This window comes from Excalfactoria chinensis, chromosome 1, assembly GCF_039878825.1.
Source record: "Excalfactoria chinensis isolate bCotChi1 chromosome 1, bCotChi1.hap2, whole genome shotgun sequence".
Classification (NCBI taxonomy): domain Eukaryota; kingdom Metazoa; phylum Chordata; class Aves; order Galliformes; family Phasianidae; genus Excalfactoria; species Excalfactoria chinensis.
In genome coordinates this window covers 178977957-179003713 of record NC_092825.1, presented here as the reverse complement: position 1 = coordinate 179003713, position 25757 = coordinate 178977957, and the positions used below count along the sequence as shown (strand labels likewise).

The following is a 25757-nucleotide window of genomic DNA, read 5'->3' as shown; positions in this document are numbered from 1 at the left end:
TGTACAAATCCAGTGACCAAAGAGAACAGGTTAAAAAAAAAATCCCTATTTATGTATTTTATTTTAAGAAAGTTCTTTGTTAAAGAAAGGCCATGAAGACAACTTCCTATAGCACAATCAAACGAGCATTGGAAAAGAGTGATCTCTTCTGGCACATACATGGACTGGTCAGACGGCTGATATTTACAACAAGCATAGGATCACACTAAACAGATGGCACACAAAAAAACCCACTTCTTTTTTTGCTCTATTTCCCAAAAGGGAAAACAATTGACATATGATATACCATGACATATTGTCCCAGTCTGCTCTGCATCTAGCTGTAATATTTCATAATACTTTTTTCTTTAAATTAGATGTTTCAAAGAAGTCTTGATCTCTAACATCCTTCCCTCTACCACTAAAGTTTCTTAGGTATTTGTTTTCTCATTACAGCAATTTAGTAATTTTGGCTGAATTTTCTTTTGCTGATATATCAGGTACCAGCAGATAATACACAGGCATGAGCATCCTTTTAGTTTTTCCTAGCAAACTTTTGCTGTCACTCATCACAGTTCATTTCACGTAAAGGAAGTATAACATGAAACACAAATCTAGGCATCTGTTTACTTCTAAGTAATTTGTGCAACATACAATGTCTGCCACTAAGTTTTCTTCTTCATACAGTAAAGGAATTCATTAGAGTAAAATCCAAGCACCTTAATAATCAAAGTGCTGTGCTGCTATCATCTTCTGAATTTCCCTACTCAAGGTTATGGAGTATGATTTAGGATTCAGGATCACAGTAGAAAATATTCTGAATATTAACCAGCTATAATACAGATTCTTAAATGTATCCCACCATCACTTTACAAAATACGCTTGATCCTTTTATTTTTCTTCTTCAAAAGGTATCATGAAACTCCTATTTCTTCCTACAATCTAGCATTTCTGTACAATGAGATAATGAAGTTCATAACAGCCTATTGAACGCCCCAGTCTTCATTCACCCCTCATTAGAATTTAATGTGTTTATTATTTACAGCTTATACTTGTCTTACTGCATTATGATATTATTAATTCATTCATCATGTAACAGCAATATGAATACATCAAAGTCCTGTGTTACTGAACAATCTGCAATTATCAGTCCCTGAAGTGTTACATTTTTCCTCTTAGAAAAGTGGTGCATTACATTTTTCTTCCACTAAGATCCTTTAAGCCATTAGTTTGACTGAGTAACACTACAAATGACCACTGAGGTTTTGTTTTTGTTTTTGTTTTTGTTTTCCTGTTTTAATCCCAGTTATCAATCTCTTATCTGAAAGTAAGCAGCTTTTCTGTTTTCATTACAACTCTTTCTTTGGTGTTATAAAATTCACAGGATGAGAAGTGATTGAAAGGGGTTTTGTATGTTTGTTTGTTTTTCCTTAAAGTACTTCTGAAATGCCAATTAGGTTATTTGCTAAATTTCTAACTTCAGCATTTCTGTGAAAGGAAAGGTTTTAGACTAAGACACTAGTCAGAGAACTTCAAGACACCACTTACATGATCTTAGATGTACCATTTATTATTCTCTTTCTGGGTTGCTTTGCTTTGTTGCTTATATTATATTATGTTTTCCCAGTGAGAAATGGAGACAAAAACAATTTTTTCCCCAGTTTGTTTGATTTCTGAATTTAGATTTTTTGAATAGTAGCTCGTTATTGCATGTAGATATTTTAGGCTCTTTATGTCCTTTGCAATCCTTACAGATTGTCTTGATATAAATATACTAGCAATGCAAAACTAGAGAGAAAATGTTCATCACTTAAAATGCAACAAATGGCAGTGAAACTGATGCAGTTTTATCATTCAGTAGCTAATATCTGCAGAAAAAACAAGTAAAAGAGACTGTAATCTTGGATGTCTTTCATGATATTAAAGCAAAGTCAGGATAATTAAGAATAAATTTTAATGATTTTACAAATAATATGTATTGAAAGTCATAAAAAATAAAATTAAGATGCGGCTGAAGAACATCAAAACAGCTATATAAACATCAATTCCAACTTGTTGCTTTTGCTAATTTCTGGATATAGAAAATCTCAAATGCCTAATATTTAATCTAGGTATCTTGAGACAGAAAGTTTGCCACCCTATTCCTCTTCTACAAACAAACAAAATAAAGTAGCATATCCATCCTCAGAAGACTGAGAAGAATAAATAATATCTGATCCATTTGATTGCTTTCTATGATAAAAATGCCTGGATCATTAGTTGAGGGAAAATCAGTAGATATAATTTAATTTGGCTTCAGAAAGGATTTTGATCCATCCTCTCTGTTTGGAGGACTTCTATTCTCTATCTGAGCAACCTGATTTGAATTCCGGGTTGATCCTGTTTTGAACAGGGGTTCAGTTTAGAGACCTTCTGAGCTGTTCTGTGACTTTTAGACAGTCTTTACAAGAGTGATGAGATCTAACTGTTGAATCAGCATTCTCTAATGCTAGTAGAGGTATCGCTATGGTCATTATCTAAGGGTCTACAATAAAGCATCTAAAATTAGTTGTAGTGTACCCTGGCCAACTGAGGTAGTACAGTTACCATTATCTAGATCCATTAAGAATGTATTAGTGTACATTATTTTTTTCTCTGGCTACCAGTGCCATTTCTATAGTTTATAACAGATGAGAGTTGCTCTAGAATGTTTTGAGTGCTTTGTAGATGGCTATATATGGACTGGGCAATACAATTTTACTTTCAGAACACTAATGCTACTTCCAGATCTGCTGTCATTCAAATTGCAAAGGTGGACAATGATCACAATGGAACACTTTAATTTAGGGGAGATTTTTTTTTACAATCATTTATTTTTATTTCAGTGTTGGAAGCATAACACTAAGTGTTAAGTAATTTTAAACCTAGAAAAATTATAACTGATTGCTATTGAAATAATTTACAATAACATATTGCACTCTTAAACACACAAGGAAGAAGTTTTATAAACAAAAAAAAAAAGTTTATTATTTCAATTTAAAATTGTTCTTTCATAACATGGAATAATCAGATTAGGATTTGTTGTCACAAACCCTGTTTGAATTCACGACGATTATCTTGTTACATGCACACTACAAAGTTTGTTGAGGCTTCAAGCAGGAATCCTTGTGCTGTGTTGTTGTGTCTCATCATAAATAATCCTCATTATAAGTATATAAATTATAGTGCCTGGCAGTGATAACAAAAGACCCAGACAATTTTACATTCTATTTAAAAGCTCACTACATAGAAACCTACATCCAACTGGATGCTCAGCATATAAATGATTCATATTAAATGGTTGCTTTTTACTTTGTAGCAGTTTCTAACTCTGATATCTGCTTTCAAATCATTCCTCACAATATTGAATTCATAAGTCATGAAAGTTCCTGGTCACTTAACTGCATGAAAGGCGACAGTATCTGAGGAAAAGGATTTAGGCTCAGGAGATTTGAACTCTATTAATCTCAGACAAGTAATTTCATTTTTGTTTTCCCTTTGGCCCTCCTTCTCTCTCTCATTACTTAATGAGAAATTGGGACTCCAAATTCAGATAGGAACTCTTTAACACAATATAACATTCTCCTAAATTATTACTTCATACACAACAAAATGCTAAGTGGGAAAAACGAAAATAAAAATAAAAAAGAGGAAAAGTAAACTAATTGGGTCAACTATTAAATCCTACACAGGTTTAAACCTTGCCTTGGAGATTCAGATGTAATGATCAATTGTAGAACACATTAGATAACAGACAGCATAGTTCTTCTGTACCTCAGAGCTCCTAACCACAGCTTCATTTTAAATGTTCCTTGTATTCTCTTCTTAAAATAATGTTAAATTTTATTGGACTAGATTCTTGTTTCTAAATCCAGAAATATCATTTACATTTGCATTTTATATTTTTACAAAATATGAGTAAGGCATTTATAAAACACACTGGGCACTAAACGTGTCAGATTGGACACAATGGATTCTGTAGATGATCTTAGTTATCTAGGTTGGCATAAAGCCAGATATATTTTCTGATTTCATAATATACAGAGAGACAAATCTTGTCTCTAAAAATCCTATCAAACAGGATCTTACAGGTTACCTAGTAAAGCAAAAAGTGTTGATTATTTGATATCATCTCCAAGGCAGAGAAGGTCCTGCTCAAGAACATTTAACTCAACTAACAGTATCAGTCTTGAGTTCTTCATAATAATTCTAGCCAAGAAAGCCAAGAATGAAACAGATAGCTGTAACAAAAACAGCTGTGATGTACTAGTCAATCATCAGTTATCCAAATGAGGTTTCCACCTACACATTGACTATCATTGCTTCTTCACAAAAACATATATAATGTGCACTGGACAACCTTGGTATCTACTCCAAAATGTATTATTCCAGTTTGCACCGTAAATAGATTGCTTTCATTCTCTGCTCTTTCAGTGATAAACATCAGCATTCATCAGCTATACCTTGCAATTTTTGGTCAGAAATCACTAATTTATTTTTAATAGTGTCTCTGGATGTGATTAAGAATCAGAAAAGTATCCATCCTGTTTCTACATCCACAGATTTATGAATGTATATATAGCACTAAGCATGTTTCTTTTGAGTTACCATGGATTTACATCATTACTTTCTTTCTTGAGTTCACGTTGTAGACCAAGTAAATGTTTTGTAAAGTTATTTCATTTACAAATAGAAACAGCTGTTTGTGTCAGTCATAGATTCAATGTAGAGATTCACAATGAAGGGTCAAGAGAAAAAGTTCACATGCAAAAGCTATAAAGAAAAAGGAAATCACTATGTGATTTAACAGGTAGGATGTGAAACTCACCTACATAGGACACACTGAGCAACCTTATCTACCTTTGAAGTCAGCCCCCAGCTGAATACAGCTTTGAAACAGTTGATTTCCTGAAGTTTGTACCCATCTAAATATTTTGACTATGTTTTACTTTACTCATTCAGGAATTACTTACTTCAAAATTTTCACCAAAAAAATTCCCTTTCAGAATTGTCAAAATGAGCACTACTTGACAGAACAAATACTCAGCTACATAACACGACTTTCAACAAGGTCACTGTTGTTAGCCATGCCTTCTTACTGACAAACAAGAGCCTAAACATCTCACTTGTAAAAATCTACATTGGCAAAGATGACCCACTGTTTCTGTTACCACTGCTAAAATGCACCGCCCACTACCTCACTGTGCTCACATACACTATTTGGTCTCCATAAATTTTCAGTAAGCATCAGTGAATGTCAGTGGTGGAATGTTTTTTTGCATGGAGGACTTTAATGATATATCTTCCCTTCATCTACAAGTCCATGTCAGATCGTGTTTTGTCAGACTGCAACTCTGCTGACATCTGTTTCATGGCAACCTCTACTGCCATCCCACTAAGATTCACCTCAATTGTTGTGGGCCAAAATAATAAAATAGGAGGCATTACTTTTGTATCAGCCCTCACGTTTCAATGGATTAAAACAAGTGATAAACAGTCCAAAAAGTAAACTTGTAAATTATACAGCAAAACTAGAACTGATCATGACTAAAAAAGTTTTTGAAAAATATAATACAATACTATAGAAGTCCTAAATCTCCCAACAGAAATACATTCCCATCTCCATCTTCATCGTACAATTGGTAAATTGCTGCGATACCACAGAGTCATAGATTGATTGAAATGGGAAGGGACATCTGGTCCAACTTCCCTGCTCGAGCAGAGAGCCTAGAACAAGATACCCAGGACCATGCCTACGTGGCTCTTCAAAAACTCCCAAGGTGGAGATTCCACCACCTCCTGGAAAACCTGCTCTAGTATTCCATCAACCACACAGTACAAATGTGCTTCTTCATGATTGTATAGAACCTCTTTTGTTACAGTTTTTATCCACTGCATTCTGCCTTATCACTGGGCAACACTCAAAAGAGTTTGGCTTTTCTTCTTCTCACTGCATTATATTCAACATTTCCTTGTAAAAAAAAAAAAAAAATAATAATAATAATAATAATAACAACAGAAAAACACAACCACTAATGCTTCACATAAAATAAGTAGATAAATATTGCATGTTTGTTTTTTTTTTTTTTTAAGTCATGTTACAACATGACTTGCAAATGCCTTTACAAAGATGTACAAAGCTGATGATGTTGAGATAGGAACTAAAGCAAAATGAAAGTGTTATGAATATACTGACATTAACCAGAAAGTCACTGTGTCCTGTTTATGAGTGGTTCCAACCAAATAAAGTGCTCAGAATCATTCTATTTATCTGAGGTGTTAGTCAGGAAGGAGACAACACCTGAGAATAATTTTTATCAGAAATAGAATGAATTGCCCTATGGAGATGCTTTTTAACCTCACTGGCTAAGAGAAGAGCCTTTCCTCACTTCAGATTTCCATGTTAGTCAGGAAGAAAGTAGGGTTAGCTCATAAAACAGCCATCTTATTTTATTTTATGTTTTTTAATAGTTAAAGAACTGCTATGAGTAGAACAAGTATAAGGCAGCACTACAACAACTAATGGAATAATAGTTCAAATGGTTAGAGAAAAAATATATATATACTTGCAAAAGCATTACAGTATTACTGAACACTATTATTCCATTAAAACTCCTTATATACAGCTATAATGAATTTGTGACAGAGAGATGAGAGCCTGGATCTGGCCCTTTATCTAATGCATCACTATCGCAAAATATAATGTGTCAGCGCACATTCTGCAAATGGAGCTCATGCACATCATGTCCCACCACACACCTCCTTCCCATGCAAACCAAGTCTTTTCCCCAACATAATGGAGTGATTTTCACCATTCTGCCAACTGAGAGTAGCCTTTGTTTTGAGATCTCAGATCATGGTGGACATTACACAGTGCTTGTCCTTTTTAACTGGAATTACAAAATTTACAAAGTCTAGTTCAACAGGAAGTTTCTTTGATGAGGTTGTAGAACTGATATGTTATACTGTCATAGACTTCTCTAAATTCAGCTGAATTATATCCAGGTTGAGAGAGATCTCTGACATATATACTTGGACACTTCTCAGATCTTATGTGTCCAACTAGATAGCAAAATGCAGAATATGTATAAGAACACTCAACATTATCAAGTCAACTTATTTTGGTTCTGGCAACATTTTCTATTCCTTGAAACCTTTTGTACAATGTTTTCCAGAGGAATAAGCCCCAGCATAAAAGCAACACAGCTGCACTGAGATCCAGAATCAGATTGAATCACAGAATCTCTGAAGTAGAGGCAAGCACAATCCAGGCAAGAGAGAGGCAAAAACAAGCCAATAATACTACATTATTCGCTGTTTGATTTGATTTCTGGTCAGCAGTGCAATTTCTCAAAAATGAACTGTGACATTTCCTACAGCTGCTTCCTCAGCATATAAAAAAGAATCAGGTAGCTTGGGACTGCCATAAGGGAAACTGTTTGCATGCTCTAGGTCTATACACAGTGCAAGAAGAAAAAATATAATAACCAATTCAAATATGTGATGAAGTTCAATTATATTGATTCTCTTTCAGCAAAACAGAAAGAACATTGCATTTCAAAATGCATGGCAAGCAGCCATTCTTGTTATCGTTTGATAATTTGAAATAAGCATTATCCATTCCCAGTATGAGTTTAAGATTGCAATCTTGTGTCGAACAGATGTTGAACTTAATAGAAAAATGGGTTAAAAATGGCATCTTTCTGATGGCATTTCATGCTTATGTTTTAATAGAGCCACCTGTGTTCCCTTCCTTTAAACAGTAGTTTATATTTTAACATGTATATAATTTTATTCCTTTGATTTGGTTGACTTGCTTAGTCTTTTCTCTAGAAAAAGAGCTCTAAACACACCAGTGAAACAATGGAAATCTAATAACAATGCTCTCAAGTTGAAGCAATTTAATAGAAATGGATCTATGTTTTTTATAGTGCATTACATATGTTTTGTTTCTGTCATTCACTTGGAGTATATTTTTCACAGCACAACCTCATAATGTTTTATGCAAATATTCTGTCAAGGATCAATAATCAAGATGATTTGATGGTTTCTCTTTATATAACATGTTCAGATTATTTGAATCAACATTTTGTAATGACAATGATAAAGGATGCCTTGTGCTTTGAGTGCAAGAGCAGCTTAAAATAATTGCATTTTTACTGTGTGGAAAGATATTTTACTGTATATTAAATTGGAGAAATACCTTTTTAGTGTTTCATTTACACTGATAATTACTAGTTGCTTGTTTGTTTGTTTTTGGGTTTTTTGTTTGTTTCTTCAAAATATTAAGAGAACTACTTGATGGCCAATATGTTACTTTTCAGTATCAAAAGTTAACAAAAATTTTTCAGTATCAAAAGTTAACAAAAATAATTAAAACAATAGAGTTATATATATAACCATAAACATAGTTACCAGAGATAATAGTGACTGCTTCAATATAATAAATACAACTCAGCAAATTCTTAATTTAAAACAGAGTAATCAAACCACTACTACTGAAGCTGACTGAAAGCTTTCTTTTGAACTAGATGGAAAACAACCTGGACCTGACAAACATTTCGACACAACAACATTTCTAAACCCACCAGATAATGCATATGTATCATAACACTGACACCACATACACTTCTGCAAAGACAGTTTATGAGTTTTAGGAATGACTGATGAAGTACATTGCTGAGAGTTCTGCAGCAACATTTCCAACATGTTCAGAGATATACATACAATTTACCTGAATCTAACTGCATTGCAAAGGAAGAAGATGAAGACAAACCATTTTGCTCAAGTGTGGATAAAAAAAATTTGCAAAGGCAAACATTTGCTTCTGAATCCACAATTGCACGTTATGCAGGTATTAAATTGGATTTATGTTAGAAGTAAATTGGATGTTAAGGTAGCCTTAAAGAAACAATTTAATAAAAACATTCAAAACAAGTTGAAAGTATTGAATTAAAATGATTTAAACCAAAATGACTTACCAATCCATCAGTAATATTTTAAGGCCAGTTTTCTTAACAGCAGCTGGAGCCTGGGGAAAGAAGAGAGATTTGTCTCATTTCCTCTTGCAGGAAAATAGTCAGAAAAGAATTCTTGTGTATATCATATACCTCAGGTCAGTGAAGTCGCCTCAAGCACATTAGTGCATATTCCCTTGTGCTTGAGCTGACACAGATATACACCAGAAAGTCACAGGTATTAATGCAGATAATCAGGTTTTTGGTTTTATATCATAGAATCATAGAATTACTCAGGTTGGAAAAGACCTTGAAGATCAAGTCCAACTGCAGCCTAACCAGTAGCCTATCTCTTAAAAAAACAACCACGAAACAACACCACAACAACAAACCTCTGCTAAATCATATCCCTGAGTACCACATCCAAACGGCTCTTAAACACATCCAGGGATGGCGATTCAACCACCTCCTTGGGGAGCCCATTCCAGTACTAAACCACCCTTTCTGTAAAGAAGTTCTTCCTAATATCCAACCTAAACTTGCCCTGGCGCAACTTGAGGCCATTTCCCCTCATCCTGTCACTTGTCACTAGTGAGAAGAGACTTGCCCCGCTCTCACTGTAAGAAACTTTCAGGTACTGGAAGAGGGTGATAAGGTCTCCCCTCAGCCTCCTTTTCTCCAGACCAAATAGGCCCAGCTTTCGTAGCCTCTCCTCATAGGGCTGATTCTCCAAGCCCTTAACTAGCCTCGTTGCCCTTCTCTGGACCTGCTCCAGTACCACCATGTCCTTGTGCTGAGGTGACCAAAACTGGACACAGTACTCGAGGTGAGGCCTCACCAATGCCGAGTACAGGGGCAGGATGACTTCCTTAGTCCTGCTCACCACACCATTCTTAATACAAGCCAGGATGCCATTGGCCCTCTTGGCCACCTGGGCACACTGCTGGCTCATATTCAGCCGACTGTCCATCAGCACACATCATCCTTTCAAAAGTTATATTTAAAATAAATTAACTATTTCACAAATCGCTATTAAAACATCAAAGTACACAAAATTAGATTTCTTAAATTTCTAAGGCAAATTATGGTAGTTAAGCAGTTTTCTATGATCAGAGGATACATGTGTAGGTCAGGCATTCCAAATTAAGTTCTGCTCTTTGGCAAGTCCTTGACTGTACATAACTTCAATTTAACAAAATGTATTAAACACAGTTATAATCTCATAGTGACAAAGATTGCTACCATTAAGACCACCTGAATATGGCCCTTGATGCCATACGCTGAAACACAATTCCATGTAAAGATTGAAATCTGTATACATAGAACCACAGATTGGCTCAGGATGGAAGGGACCTAGGATGTAATCTGGTTTCAACCCCTGTGTTGTGGACAAGGAAGGCATACATACATGCATGTTGATTTATATATGAATTCACTTATGTATGTATAGTTGCTTGTTTATACATATTTATGCTTTATATACATTGGTCAAAATGAAGGATTACTTTGAAAAGAAAAATTTAAAAAGTATAATTTCTGATTTAGAGTTTAATTTGGTGATTTGAAAATTTATTGGAAGCAGACCAGAATAGAAATATTTCAACTCAGAATACAACTACAAAATTTAAATCAACTCAGGCATTAAATAATGAAGTTCACTAAATCCATGGAAGAATTTGCAATAAAAATTGCCACTGACTTTAACAAATTAAGACTCAAGTCCTGGTTTTAGAAACAAAAAGTACCTGTTTAAACAATAGGTATGTCAGAGGAAAAGAAAACCAACACAATAAAACAAACAAAAAGCCACAAACATCTCATGTTCTCAGGGTAGATGTTTTTCATAATCAAGGATTCAAGATATTTTAGCAAATGACATGCTATATCAAGTGATCACAAAATAGAAAACCTACATATTTAGCCCTCATTTGAAATGTGTTTTTTTTGCTCACAATTAAATTCTAGCTTATTGTAGCAGAGAGAAACATTGCTGCCTCATAAGATATATACATAATTACTGAGTCTAATCTCGTAGTCCCATCTCCATAGACATCATCCAGCTCTACACAAAGCTGTTGTGAGTCTGGTAATTTATTTGTTATTAGAAAATAGATTACATTAATAAAGTAAAATTCAGAGCAATTGGTGGGAATAAGAGCATTAGACAAGCTGCACAGAGAGAAACAAGATGTCTCTTTGTTTACTCAGATGATCTTCTAGTCAGAAACTGATTGCCTTAACAGAAGTTGATATGTTACATAAGAAATCACAGCTGAAGTCAACATGTCAATGCTAAATCACAGCTGAAGTCAACATGTCAATGCTAAAGTCAACACTAACATATTTAAGTTAATTAGAAACAAAATTAATGAGGCCAATGAAAATTCTAAATATTATGAGGGTAAAAACATTGTTTAATGCAATATTAAATAAGTTTCTTCAAACTCATTATTTCTGAATATAAAGATGGCTAAATAAGACAAAATGTTCTGTAGGGGCTGGGGAGGGAAGGCAGCTATCTCTAAAAGCATTATAGAAATTTAAATGGAGTCAACAGTAAAATACACCTCTCCACAAAATGCATTCTCTACTGTTTTCCTTTAATACCACTCACTGCATCAGTCTGTATAGAAAGGCAGAATATGTCTTATCTGAAGAAATCCCACTCAACCTCCTTCACAATCAGATAATGACAGAAGGCATCCCTAACAGCATTAATGAGTCACAAATAATGATGTTCATTATGGGATTCTACTCCAACATCATTTTTTGCTTTTATGGATCAGAACTTTAATGAATTACTGTTTTTATAGTAGGAGGCTCAATGGTGTGAGAACATCAAATGAATACTTCAATTGCATGTTTTCATGATTTTCACAAATTCTTTCCTTCAAAGAAGATGATCACATCATAAAATCAGATAAATTTGTGTAAAACAAAACAAAACTTTTTTTTTTTTTTTTTTTTTCCAGTTATTAACCAGTCTAAGTGCTGAATTTTGATTCACTGTTATTAGTAATGACTAATTCTAATGAAGATCAGAAATGCTAAATTTGAGGACATCATCCTTGAAGGCTTTTATGATCCTACTTGTTTTATTCCTACTACGCTCTCAAAGCTTACTCTGAGGCTGTATGAGGTGGAAGCGGACATGAATCACTATTTGAATGGAAATTTAAGAAAAGGCAGAAAATAGTAATAAAAGACTTTATGCAGTCTTGTTCACCATGAAGTGTTCTAACTTTCTAGATAGTGTTTGCACTCTCAGAAATTTTTTATCTATTGTGAACAAAATTAAGGTTCAGATACAGACACAGATTGCTTTGACTGGAATAAACAACTCTACTGTGAGTTCATGAGTTTGCTTTCAGATAAGTAACTGATAAGTTCATGGAAAGGGTTGTTTATGAAGTACCTCTTGATTATTATTGTGACTGAATTTTATACTTAGAAAACAAGATACAAATGACTACAATTTGTGATTAAAATTTACCTGTCATTACCTACTGTTAACTTGACTCTTTAAATCTGCTTTTCCAACATACTACAAAAACTACCAAACATACAAGTCAAACATTTTCTCTTATTATAATCTGCAAAAAGAGTAAATATTGGGTTTCTCAAATAGTCATGAAGATCACGTTCTACTTAAAAAAATCACAATTGTTTGTATAGTTTCTGTTAAAGTCAAAAAATGTTTAGGATTGTTTTATATATTAATTACACAGAAGTGAAGTAAATAAAATATTGACCTAATCAAATAGATGTTCTAAAGAATGTCCAGACAGTAGAAGTTGCATTTGACCCAGGGAACTACATAGAATCACCAGATCACCAAGGTTGAAAAGACCTCCAAGATCATCCAGTCCAGCCATCTCTGTACCAGCAATATTTCCCACCAAACCATGTCCCTCATTATAACATCTAAATGTTACTTGAACACCTCATATCACAAAATCACAGAATGACCCGGGTTGGAAGGGACCTCAAGGATCATGAAGCTTTAACCCCACTTCCTGGCCATCAAACTTCCGCATTTACTAGATCAGGTTGCCCAGGGCCCCATCCAACCTGGCCTTGAACACCTCCAGGGATGGGGCATCCACAACCTCACTAGGCAGTCTGTTCCAGGGCCTCACCACTCTCCTAGTAAAGAACTTTCCCCTGACATCCAACCTAAATCTTCCCTCTTTCAACTTAAAACCATTTCCTCTTCTCCTGCTAAATCCCCATATAAGTTTGTAGGCAACACATCATGCTGCCATCTAGAAGAACCTCAAAAAACTGGAGGGGTGGGCTGACAGGAAGGTCTTGGGAAGTGCAAATTCCTGCACATGGGGAGGAACAGCATCAGCACCAGCTCAAACTGAAGCCACCTGCCTGGTAAGCAGCTATGCAGAAAAGAGCCTGAGGGGTTCTTGTAACATGAATCTGCAACATGCTCTTGCCAGAAAGACTCGTAATAACAAGGAAAGAGCAAACTGACTAAACACACTTAAGATTAATAAACCACAAAGGACATTTTCAGTGAATCTGTCCTGCACAAGAAAAATTTGAAGTATGACACCTCCCAACACTGTGTTCTGGCTGTGCACAAATGCTAGTTCTGCTTTAAAAGCAGTTTTCCTGTATTAGCAGTATTAGGTTCATTAGCCACACATAGGAAACATTTAAAATGACAGATAATTTTATTGTTATAATATGCTGCATTCCAGATTGTTCATACAGTCTCAAATCAGTCTTCTGAGGCATATATATTACAAAAATTCTTAATTAAAATACCTGAGACTCATTCAATTCACAGAATAAACAAGGGTAAGGAAGTGTAATTACTATTATAGAGGCAGTTTTTTTCTGCATTAATGGAATGTTAATTATTCAGAGCACTCATTCCTCAAACATATTTCTGTGCAGAGAGAAGAGCACATTATCTGATTCTCTGATTATTCTGAAATACTACAAAAACTTGTTGATATGAGGGAATTTCAGTTGCTTCTTAAACTATGTAATCCAAAGACCATTGCCTTACATTTCTGGAAGACCATAATGCTAGGATTAAATTAAGCAACCTTAAGTCAAATGAAAATTGGGCTCTAGTTAACCTGATCAACAACCCTATTCATGGCATGACCTTTGAGGTTCCTTTCAGCCCAGCCCATTCCATGATTTTATAAACCAGTCTTCTACTTAGTCTTCATCAACAGTGAAGAGACACAGCCTCTTTCAGTGAACACTTCCCCCAGTCCTGGTAAGTAGATGACTAAAATAAATTACACATTATCTGAACATTCCTGTCTCGATCAACTGACCCTATTGACTAGCTGTAACCTCTAACATTCATATGGTTAATAAGATCCTTTCCTTGCATGTGCTACTATGTGTTCAGAAGAGAACATTAAGTTGCCCTATGAAAATTGCCAGCATTTTCATAAGGATGTTGCAATTGATATGCTCATAAAAGCATTCAGGGAAAGTGAGAAAGTCCCGGTTCATTTGTCTGCAAAGAACATAGCAATTCCACTATAATGATTATTTGCTGTTAAAATTAAGACTGAATAATCATCTCCACTGAACAGAATATCTAATTATTACTAATCAGACAGTCAGTGATCCTGATATAAGCCTATTGTAGGCTCTGCATGCTACAGAAGCATACATATGTAAAATTAAAATGCAAATAATTCAATCCATAATAAACAAAAGGAGAATTTCTGAATATAACTCCAAATATACGTAAGTAATTGGTAGCCTGTTACTAGGTAATTAGGAATTTATGATGAACTCTTTAATAACACTTAGGCTTCAGAGGGAAAAATATCAAGATAGAAATTTTACTGAAACCTTAATCAATTTACAAAAACATAAGTCAAAAAAACATGTGGATTATATCAGGCTACCCTCAATAACTGCAGTTCTATGCATCTTTGTGGGACTGGAGTTGGTAGACTGCCATTACCCAGTAGCCATTAGGACAGACCAGTTCTGCACTAGCATGAAAGCATGAAGCTTTCAACATTTTGCCAAACTCAAATAGGTAGTGCTTCTCTAGCTTCAGAGTGACTGTTCCTTTGAGATAACTACACATAAGAAAAGCAAAAGGTTGAGATTCATATACTGGAAGTAACAACTAAGGCATTAACACTGGAGCTTCACATCAAGCCATCACTTGCAAGTGGAAGTTATGCAGTTGTGCCTAAAGCCAGGTATTGCAATGAATGTACAATATGGCAGTACTGTGGGTTTTTTAATGCTTTATTTAGATATAAAAAGTTTTTACATTATTCATATAATCAACAGCACATCTTGTTTTCCAAATCAAAACATTGACCTGGAAACTTCCCAGCTCAAAAGGCATAAAAAAAAGGAAGAAACTGAGCTAGATGGAAGAAGGGAAAAGAGTCTTTAGCAAGATAGGTGGTGACTGAACAAGTGGAAACGGCTTCAAGCTCATGGAACATAGTTTTAAGTTAGATATAAGGAAAAAAATCTTTTACAGTTGAGGGTGGCGTGGCATTGAAAAAAGTTACCTAGTGTTGTGGTTGATGCCCTGTCCATGGAGACTTTCAAGGTGAGGTTGGATCAGGCCACGGGCAACCCAATCTTTTAAAAAGATATTTTTGCTGTTCTTCTTTCACTTTTACTTTTATTTTTGATGCTGCAGGACATGTGTCTAATTTGTGTTTTTTGCTTCTTGCACAAACCTGCTTGGGGATTGCCATGTCCTTGTTTTCTAAAGGAGGGTAACTCACCACAGGGATGCAAAGATCCCAATTTTGCCTCACCCTGAAAGTCCTCCTGCACTCACTGGAGACCTCCTGGATCCGGGACATTGTAAGAAGTAGAAAATAATTGGTCTCTTTAGATTTTCTCCTCATGAAATATACATATCTATCTTCTTCATTCTGTACGAGGATTATTTAATGTTAATTGCCTAAGCATCTTTCCCTTCATTACCATTATGGTAGCTGGAGCTCTTTTTCTGAAATGCTTGTGCATAACCAGTTTACAGATGGAAGATAAGAAAAAAAATCTTACTCTAAATGCTTTACCATCTTCTGAAAGAGAGAAAGGAAGAAATGGGAGGGATGAGGAGGCCTGAGGCATGTTTCAACTTCAGATTCACTGTGAAGACATAAGCTTGTTTTAAATACACTTTCTCTGATACCAGAGCAGTCTGGCCACAGGCACCCAAAGGAGGCCATGGGATAATTTTCTCTATTAAGAAGCAAAGAAAATTAGTCTATATATCATTCACTGCTTCCTTGGTTAAACTGTTTTCAGTGAGCTGGGGACAGTTATGAATGTGCAGTACTGCAGTGCTGACAGCGTTTGGTTCTAACAAACTTGGTATAAATCACATTTATACTTGCAGAGCTGAAGGCAAAACCTAATGGAATAAAGTGCAAGGAATCCTGGATTACATCAACCTGCAGGGATCTGAAGAACACATGATATCAATCTGTTAAAGAAATTCCTTCATCATAAAGGACTGACCATGAAGAGAACCTTATGCAGTTTCCCATATTAAAGCATCTAAGCCAAGACAGTGAGTACTTTCAGGAAGAAAAGCACAGGTGTATTGTGAATTTATGTTAAAGGTATCCATCTGCCAAACAGATGTTTCCAGCCATAAAAGCTATGGGAAATGCCAAGTAGGTTTTGCTGGTCTTTAGTGTTGCTGTATCAAGAACTAATTAAAGGAGTGTCTGGACAGCTCCAGGACCACTCCTTGAACAGGTCTATGGGCAGCTCTGTGATGACTCTGAGCTTTTGCCTTCTCTTTAGCTGTAAATGGTAAGCCTCTACAATATCTCTGGATCTTCAGTTATCACTTATTGAATAATAAATAAATAAATAAATGTATTTTCTATTTCAAGGTCAAAGCCAGTTATGTATGCTTAAAAAGAAAACTATGAGATTTGTTCAATATCACTGATTAGTTGTCCTCTTACAGAAAACAACCTCAGATTTTTACAACATAAAGGCATAATTATCATTTTCAGATCTTGTTTTAACAATAAATGTCTGTAAGGAAGGATTCACAAATTTTCAGGGTTAAAGACAAGACTGCCGTCAAAACCATATGGAGCTTCATAGCTAGTATTTACCCGAAAGACTCCCATTGATTTAAAACAGTGAAGCTGAGAAAAAATATCACTTATCTTGATACTTTTTTTTTTTTTTTTTTTTTTTTTTTCCTAGTGCACTCTGGCAAACACTTCTAAATGTGTACATCTTATTTCTAATTCTGCCTTACTAGTTTCTAGTTTCTTCTACTCACAATTTTCTTTTGTATCTCTTTACTGGATTACATTGTCAAGAGAGCATGAATTTGGTAAGAGTAGAATAAGAAAACTTACTGCCTCCAGTTTCAAAGGCATAACAAAACTGAAACTACAGAAAAGTTGATAATTTTCCTATCTAATAAAAAGTATTTTTATGCTGTTTTGTTGTTGTTGTTGTTGTTGTTTTTAAGAGATGCACTAAATTTTTCCTTCATAATTTTACGTGTGAGAATATAAAAGCTGCTGTTAGCAATGGTTCCTATGGAAAAGCAATGCAAAGGAGAATTCTTATGAGATTCCTGAAGCATTACAAGCAGAAAGAGTGGGAAAGCTTTCTTATCTCTTTGTATTTGCTATTGTACTGTTCCATTCACATTTAGGGAAACAAACAAGCAAACAAACAAACAACCCTTTAAAAAATATTCTCCCTTTATGTAAAGTCAATAGCTTATATTCTGACACTATTGATGTATTTACTTATTGATTATACACATTATTCATGTTTAGAGACAGTTTTTGAGAACAGCACGTACTGTTTCATTCTCTGTCACAGATGCTACAGACTTCTTTGCAAAGAGCCTTTATATAGATATGCAGGAAAAACTCAGAGAATTACATTATCTAAACTTTGCAAGAATAGGTGAAGAGGGAGTTAAGAGACTCACTCATTTTCATTCTGAACAGAGTAAAATACCTTGTATTACTATTATACTGCCCCATGGCTGTCTGGTTTGAGCACTTTTCGAGCTCCAGTTAAGTTTATCTTCTGAATGCTGAATCAATAAGGACGTCCACAACGTAATGGAGAGCACAAGCATGAGAGAGGGGAAAAGTAAAGTCTGAATAAGCAGCTACTTGATAATGTATGACTTTTTGGAAAGATTTTATAGTGACCTTAAAAAGAATATTTTGCAGAGCAGCTCCAGAGTATCAGCTATTAATGCATGTATTGCACTCACAGGTTGAAAAACATATCTTTTTCATTTACTTCTCATTATACTCCCTGTTAAATACTGGCAATAATATTACTCATAGATATTTTTAAGTTTCTTCTTTTGTAGTTAAATTCATAAATCTCTGTAACTATAAATGTATCTCAAGGTCAGAGTCACTACAATAACCTATTCATTTTGTTTTCCTTTCACTAAATCCATTATCTGAACAAATCATTAGGTGACCTTTTTAGTTACAGCAATTCAATAAAACTTACATTAGATGAAGTTTCAGGAACATTAGTCTAATGTGCTTTAAAAGATCACCTTCTCTGAGCAATATAATAAGTTTGTGTGAAAAGCATAAAGCATGTAATATGTAATAAAATCTGGCCTTTAATGAACCATCTAGAAAAAAAGGAAAAAAAAAATGACTTGTATTATAATTCAACAGAAAACCTCCCTTAATTAATGGATAAAGAAGCCAATAGTAGCTGCTGAATGTTATTTTTTATTATAAATTCAGTTTGTTTTTATTTTGTAATTGTATGCTCCTGATTTATGCTGCTCAAGAAATTACAGTCTAAATGACCTTGGGAACAAGAGTAATATGCTATGAAAAGCAATACTTACAGCTAATTAAAAAGGCTCTCTGATTATCAGTTCACATCAACAGCACTGGTGCATAATTTTTCAAAGTGGCAATCATGATTCCAAATTTAATAAATTGACTTAGATGTTTGATAGATGCTGATTTTTCCCAGCAGATGCAAAACTATGAAATACCTTTGGCCAAGTAGATAAATAGTCAATAAAACTTACTTCCAAAAAACAGGTGGAAAGTTTGTGTAAAGGAAGTTTACCCAGGCTCATTAAATCCATAACATCAATTAAGAAAACAAAGCATTGCATCTCATTCTCCTTGCAACTAAACCAGGAATAATCAACTAAAAACAAGCTAGAAATATCTATACCTGATACTTTTAGAAGGAGAAAGCTTAAACTTTGTTTTCTAGTCAGTATAAATATGTCTATATGCAGAGAGCAGAAGTAGTGACTTGCCACCAGTTTACCATCAGACTTTTCTCCTGCAGATATAGCACACAAGAACATGAAGAACACTGAGTGAAGGTCAGGGCACAGAAAAGTCTTAAACTAAGTTCCCATTGCTAAAGCACTGAAGTAGGTTGTATTAAGCAGACTTGTATTCATTCCATCTACAGGCATTTAATTTAGCTGCCTATTTTTGGAGTACTTGGTGGCTGGAAACATTTCAGGATATTCTCTTGGTTCTTATTCAAAAGTACTATTTTCTTTTTCCCATTCACTCTGTCTACAACTCATCTGAGATGATAGATACACAAAAATATTTAGAAAAACACATGGAAAACTAAGAAATTGTTTCATAGCTTGAAAAAAGTTAATAATTAGATGTAACAAAACTAGTACAGTTCAACAACACATAGATGATGTACAAATAAATAAACAAAGTATGACTGCTAAATATTCAAGGTATTTTTTAGTTTGTAACTCTAGTAGGCAAAATTATTCTAGTACACTATAAAGTTGAGTATAAGGCCATATGTCTTTCAAGAATAACAAGGTTTTTGTGTTTATTTGCTTTATTTTCCTGTAATGAAGTCAATTTCATCATTTTTTCCATCAAACCTAATGTATATGCCACTCCCAAACTGTAAAACAGTGCATTAAAAGAGCAGTCCTTTGAATAACCTGCCAACAACTTTGACAAATTCCTTTAAAAACTCTGAAGAATTAGAAAAATATGGTCTTTTGTTATGCATGATCCTGATGGATCAAATCAAAGAACTGGCTAGCTAATTTTCCAACATCTAACACTAGTCATGAGTAATTACTTTAAATATTGTATAAAAGGAGGATTCTGATTTTAGTAATGGATTTCATTCACAGTCTTTTTTTCCCTGAAAAACCTTTGATGTATGTATTTGGAGATGTTCTCTCATGGCGCTTTTCCTTTCTAAAAGCAGCACTTTTCTTGGAGTTTTATTTGTTATTACCAAGCAAATTATTGAAATATGTTTAATAACCTGTTAATTTTATCATGCTGTTCTGTATGGTTTGAGAGAGTCATTTAATTAGCTATTAAATAGATGTTTAAAATACTCTACAGTACATGCTGATAGAGATAAGCCAATGATGTATGGATATTTTCCTTGAGAGAAGAAATAGAAATCCACCTACGAGACAAAGGGGAAAAAAAAAAAAAAAAAGAAAAAAAAAAAAAAAAAGTATTCATGAGATTAATTTTCAGACACTTATTATCTAAGCTATCTCTATTTTTCATTAATATCTAAAATATCCATATAATTTCATATGCATCCCTTTTTACTCATTAGAGATTTAAATACCTCATCATCAAAAGTTGTTTTCTTTCCTCTTCTTGTTCCTAATAATAGCATTTTGAATTAGAAAAATAATGGCCTCATTTTACTGTTTTCTAAGTCAACCATTTTTCCCTTGTTAGATAAATTCCTTAAAATTATTAATTTGTGTAGACAACAATAATGAAAAGCTGTACCATTTTAATTATATTTATTTTCCCTAGGCAACTAGGCAGCTAATTGTTTGAATTACTAAGTTAAAAAGAAATGTTAAATAACTGGAATGCCAGCATTGCCAATGACTTCAATGGGAGCCGTACTGAGTTCATAATCAGCTCTTTAATTGCAAGATTCACTCACAAGGCCTGTGAGATTTTTAGATTCCTCTTGTCTTTTAGAGTGCTTAATGAGCCTCAAGGATTTTGCAGACCTTGAGATGGACTTCTGAATTTCCACCATAAAAAAATATGTTTGATTTGAATTTTCTTTTCCAAATGTATTCTGTTCTTGGTGGAATAGATATATTTTGCTGCATTTCTGAATGATGGATGTTCACAAGTACTGCAACCTATTTCAGACTGGTGATGGCAATTGTTTAGCTGTGCAAAAAGCTTTCCAATTTTCATGGAAGCCTCCACTGATAATACAAGTTGGGGGACCAATGGGTTGAGCACAGCCCTACCAGAAAGGACTTCGGGTTCTGGTGGATGGGAAGCTGGACATAAGACCTGACAGTGGCCTTTCACTGTCTGAAATGGAGCTATAAGAAGAAACGTGACAAACTCCTTAGCACTGTCTGTTGTGATAGGGCAAGGGGAAATGGTTTCAAGCTAAAGGAGCTTTAGATACTAAACAAACTTAAAGAGCTTTAGATTGGATGTAAGAAAGAAGTTTTTTACTATAAGAGTGATGAGGCACAGGCACAGGTTTCCTAAAGAGGTTGTGGTTACCTCATCCCTGGAGAACTTTAGCTTAAAACTCAATGGGGCTCTGAGAAACCTGACTGAGCTGCAGGTATCCCTGGTCACTGCAGAGGTGATGGACTAGATGACCTTCAAAGGTCCCTTCCAAATCAAATGATTCTATAATACTAGACAGACTGATATTTATGTGTGCATTTATATCAGTCTGCCTTTATTTTCTGATATCTTGCTATTTTCAGAGTGATTACCACATTAGAATCATTCAGTGTTAACTTTGAAATTTTTTACTTACGACTGAGTCGCCACTTGACTCAGAAACTGCAGGTGCTAGAAAACTTGTCAAGCTTGCAGTACTTCCTGGTTGAGTTCACTGTACAAGTTGGAATTCTTTGATTACAAAATCTCTAGAAAACTGATCAACAAAACTAACAATTTACAATATCAATTTCAGCTTTTTGGATACATATTTTTATGAAAGATCATTTCTGACTATGGTGAACTTTCTATTAAAAAGGGAAGTCGGACAATAGCACACAAGTTTCCCAATGATTTAGTAGTTTTGCATCAAGAAATGTAAAATTGGTTCAGTGAGCAGTACGAATAATTAATGATGGCCTTCAGCTAAACAACTACCTTCAAAGGCTGCATCTTTTCAAAACAAACACAAAGGAAAACGTCAGATATTATCATTCAGCAGCAATGAAACTCCCTAGGAAGAATTATTATCTCTGTCTAAGATTAACACAACTTGCAAAAACAATTTTTTTTTTTTTTTTTTTTTCTCGACCCTTATTCTTGGCACTGGAATAAATCAGACACATGTACAAATTTCAGAATGCATTGATGATTTAAGTGCTACAAATAGTTGCATATGTAACAGAGATGGTAAGGAAACAAATGTCAGATTTCTCAAAGACTTTACAACTGTTGATCTGAAATGCAAAGTGCTTGGCAACTTAAAGGGTGAAGCTGTGTTTACTAATTTTCTAGCTGGGAGGTTAAATAGGAGGGAATAAACTCTGAAACATATGTGAGCAGTCTGGCTTACCCACTACTGCAAGTCCCCAAACAGCTGGTGTGGAGAAAACCCACTGCTGTGTATTGCTGAGCTACTGATGGGGATGAAGAGAAGCAAAGTCAGTAATAGTTTTCAAAGATCTCTCTTGTAATTGTGTGGAAGGGAGCTCTTCAGGAAAAATCTCCATGTGGTCTGGCCTTTTATTGGAAAAAAAGAACAGTTAGGGTTTTCAACAGATGCTATGTTGACTTGCATATTCATAAAGGGTGATGAAAATTAATTTCGGAATTCCAAGTTAATAAATCATTGAAGTTTAGAGGGACTGAAAACACTTACTTTTTGAACATCAAAGTGAGATAGAAGCTCATTGTTGCTTGCTTAGAAAAAACAAACAAGGAAGCATGAAGAGATGGTTGAGATGGATATGTAGGAAGAATACACATTATTTTGAAAGTTAGGAAAGGGTGCTGGACATGTACTGATTGTATATTTAGATATAGGAGCAAGGAAATAACAGGAGGCACCACGGCACAGTGACAGTCATTTGTCAGAACTGTATGGTCAAGGCAAAGGATGGAGACATTGACACAGATGAGGCAGGACTATATAGCTGAGACCCAGTTCTTCCCTGTCTAGCAGCATATGAGCCTACTTTAGAGAAGTTCTTTCTCACATATGCCTTCCTCATTCACAAAAAGGCCTTCACAGTCACTGGAGGGAAAGTCTGACACAGAATATTTTGAGCCGTCTATGCTTTGCTACAATCCTAATGAAGACAAATGCCAAAACTGAGACCAACCAAACATCAATCAATGAAAAAATACCATTAATAAAAAATAACAGCATCAGAACAGCTAATAGTAGCTCTTCTACATCTGTAGCCCTGTGGCTACAGTTATACTACCTAGACAACAAATTCAAGTCCTCCAGCTTACTCACTACATTCAGTATATTCTGTAGCACAAACATTTTGTTTATTCTTTTCAATGTAATAATTCCTCGTATTCAATATTATCCATTTAAATGCTGGTCAAATATATATATATTTTTCCTTCCTGCTTCCCTTCTCTCTTTTCTCTCCATCTGCTTCACTTCATCTGCATAGTCCCACTGTCAGTTATCTGGACATGTATGAGACATCATATTTCTTACATAACACTGAGAATTCTTTCTTCTCTTCTGTCTTCTATCTTTTCAGCATACAACAATGTGTTTCTCACTACAAAAGAAGGCTGAATTACATAAAAAATGCACAGACCAAGTCTGGACATCTGAAGATGTTTAGAGAAAATAAAATATCCCTTCGTAGACTTATTATCCAGATTTTTCTCTAATTATATTTTGAACCCATTGTATTCTTAAGTTTCTGAAACAATCTGGATATGAAAGGCCTTTAACTTCTCGTTATTAGTAGTAATTTATTGTTATGATTTTTTTATTCAATTTCCATATTTTTATTCAAGCTGAAGACTCGTCATTTATTTAACATTTTATCCTCATATAAGAAATACTTTTCTCATAATTTTTAGCTTCTTCTGTAGCTTTTTTTTTTTTTTTTTTTTTGTTTGGTTGTTTTTTTGTTTAAGTGGAGACCTATAATTTAGAAATCAAAACAAAATACAAGGTTTAAGATATTATAGTTCTGTTTGTTTGTTTATTTGTTTTGTTTTGTTTTGTTTTGCTTTACAATTACATGCTTTTGTTCTCTTGTTTATTTCTCTAATTTTTATTATGATAAATTCTATAATTCTGCATATCCTGAACCAGACTAAAACTCAGACTGCCATTACTTCATAGTAGTTTTCCATGTCCAGAGTCCCAGATTTACATCTCCGATATCTCATGAGGTTTTCAGAAAAGAAAATTTAACATGTTCAGCAAAAAGAAATTTATTGCAAATCATAGAATCATAGAATGGCTGGGGTTGAAAAGGACCACCAAGATCATCTAGTTTCAACCACTTTGCTATGTGCAGGGCTGCCAACTGCAGACCACGCTGCCCAGAGCCACATCCAGCCTGGCCTTGAATGCCTCCAGGACTAGGGCATCCACAACCTCCTTGAGCAACTTGTTCCAGTGCGTCACCACCCTCTGAGTGAAAAACTTCCACCTAATATATCTAACCTAAAGCTCCCCTATCTCAGTTTAAAAGCACTCCCCCTTGTAATGAAATACTGGCAGGAAGGTTTCGCCTTTACTAGCATACCACAAGCATGTGTTTCTGATGTTGGCCAACAAAATAAAATGTGAGGCATTACTTTTGGAGCATCCTCACATTTAAACAGTTTTGTCTATATGAAAGGTATAAAGGAAAGGAAGGAAGGAAGGAAGGAAGGAAGGAAGGAAGGAAGGAAGGAAGGAAGGAAGGAAGGAAGGAAGGAAGGAAGGAAGGAAGGAAGGAAGGAAGGAAGGAAGGAAGGAAGGAAGGAAGGAAGGAAGGAAGGAAGGAAGGAAGGAAGGAAGGAAGGAAGGAAGGAAGGAAGGAAGGAAGGAAGGAAGGAAGGAAGGAAGGAAGGAAGGAAGGAAGGAAGGAAGGAAGGAAGGAAGGAAGGAAGGAAGGAAGGAAGGAAGGAAGGAAGGAAGGAAGGAAGGAAGGAAGGAAGGAAGGAAGGAAGGAAGGAAGGAAGGAAGGAAGGAAGGAAGGAAGGAAGGAAGGAAGGAAGGAAGGAAGGAAGGAAGGAAGGAAGGAAGGAAGGAAGGAAGGAAGGAAGGAAGGAAGGAAGGAAGGAAGGAAGGAAGGAGGAAGGAAGGAAGGAAGGAAGGAAGAAGGAAGGAAGGAAGGAAGGAAGGAAGGAAAAGAAAGAAAGGAAGAAGAAAGGAAGGAAAAGAAAGAAAGGAAGAAAGGAAGAAAGAAAGAAAGGAAGAAAGGAAGAAAGAAAGAAAGAAAGAAAGAAAAGAAAGAAAAGAAAGAAAGAAAGAAAGAAAGAAAGAAAGAAAGAAAGAAAGAAAGAAAGAAAGAAAGAAAGAAAGAAAGAAAGAAAGAAAGAAAGAAAGAAAGAAAGAAAGAAAGAAAGAAAGAAAGAAAGAAAGAGAAAGAAAGAAAGAAAGAAAGAAAGAAAGAAAGAAAGAAAGAAAGAAAGAAAGAAAGAAAGAAAGAAAGAAAGAAAGAAAGAAAGAAAGAAAGAAAGAAAGAAAGAAAGAAAGAAAGAAAGAAAGAAAGAAAGAAAGAAAGAAAGAAAGGGGAATTAGACAATGAGCAGGACTTTGCACTTTCCTCTTCAACAGTCCCTAATCCCAATGCACTATCCCTACAGATTTCTGCTATTTCCTTTGCAGCTCCATCAA

At 34.8% G+C, this 25757-nt stretch overlaps 1 long non-coding RNA gene across 1 annotated transcript in view; it reads right to left on the bottom strand.

The window, feature by feature from the left end:
- The window catches only part of LOC140247353 (uncharacterized), a 638953-nt gene that overhangs the window by 433709 nt on the left and 179487 nt on the right, over positions 1–25757 (bottom strand). The window contains exon 2 of the long non-coding RNA XR_011902641.1: positions 8979–9028. This is a non-coding gene — a long non-coding RNA (uncharacterized lncRNA). The remainder of the gene's footprint in view (positions 1–8978; positions 9029–25757) is intronic.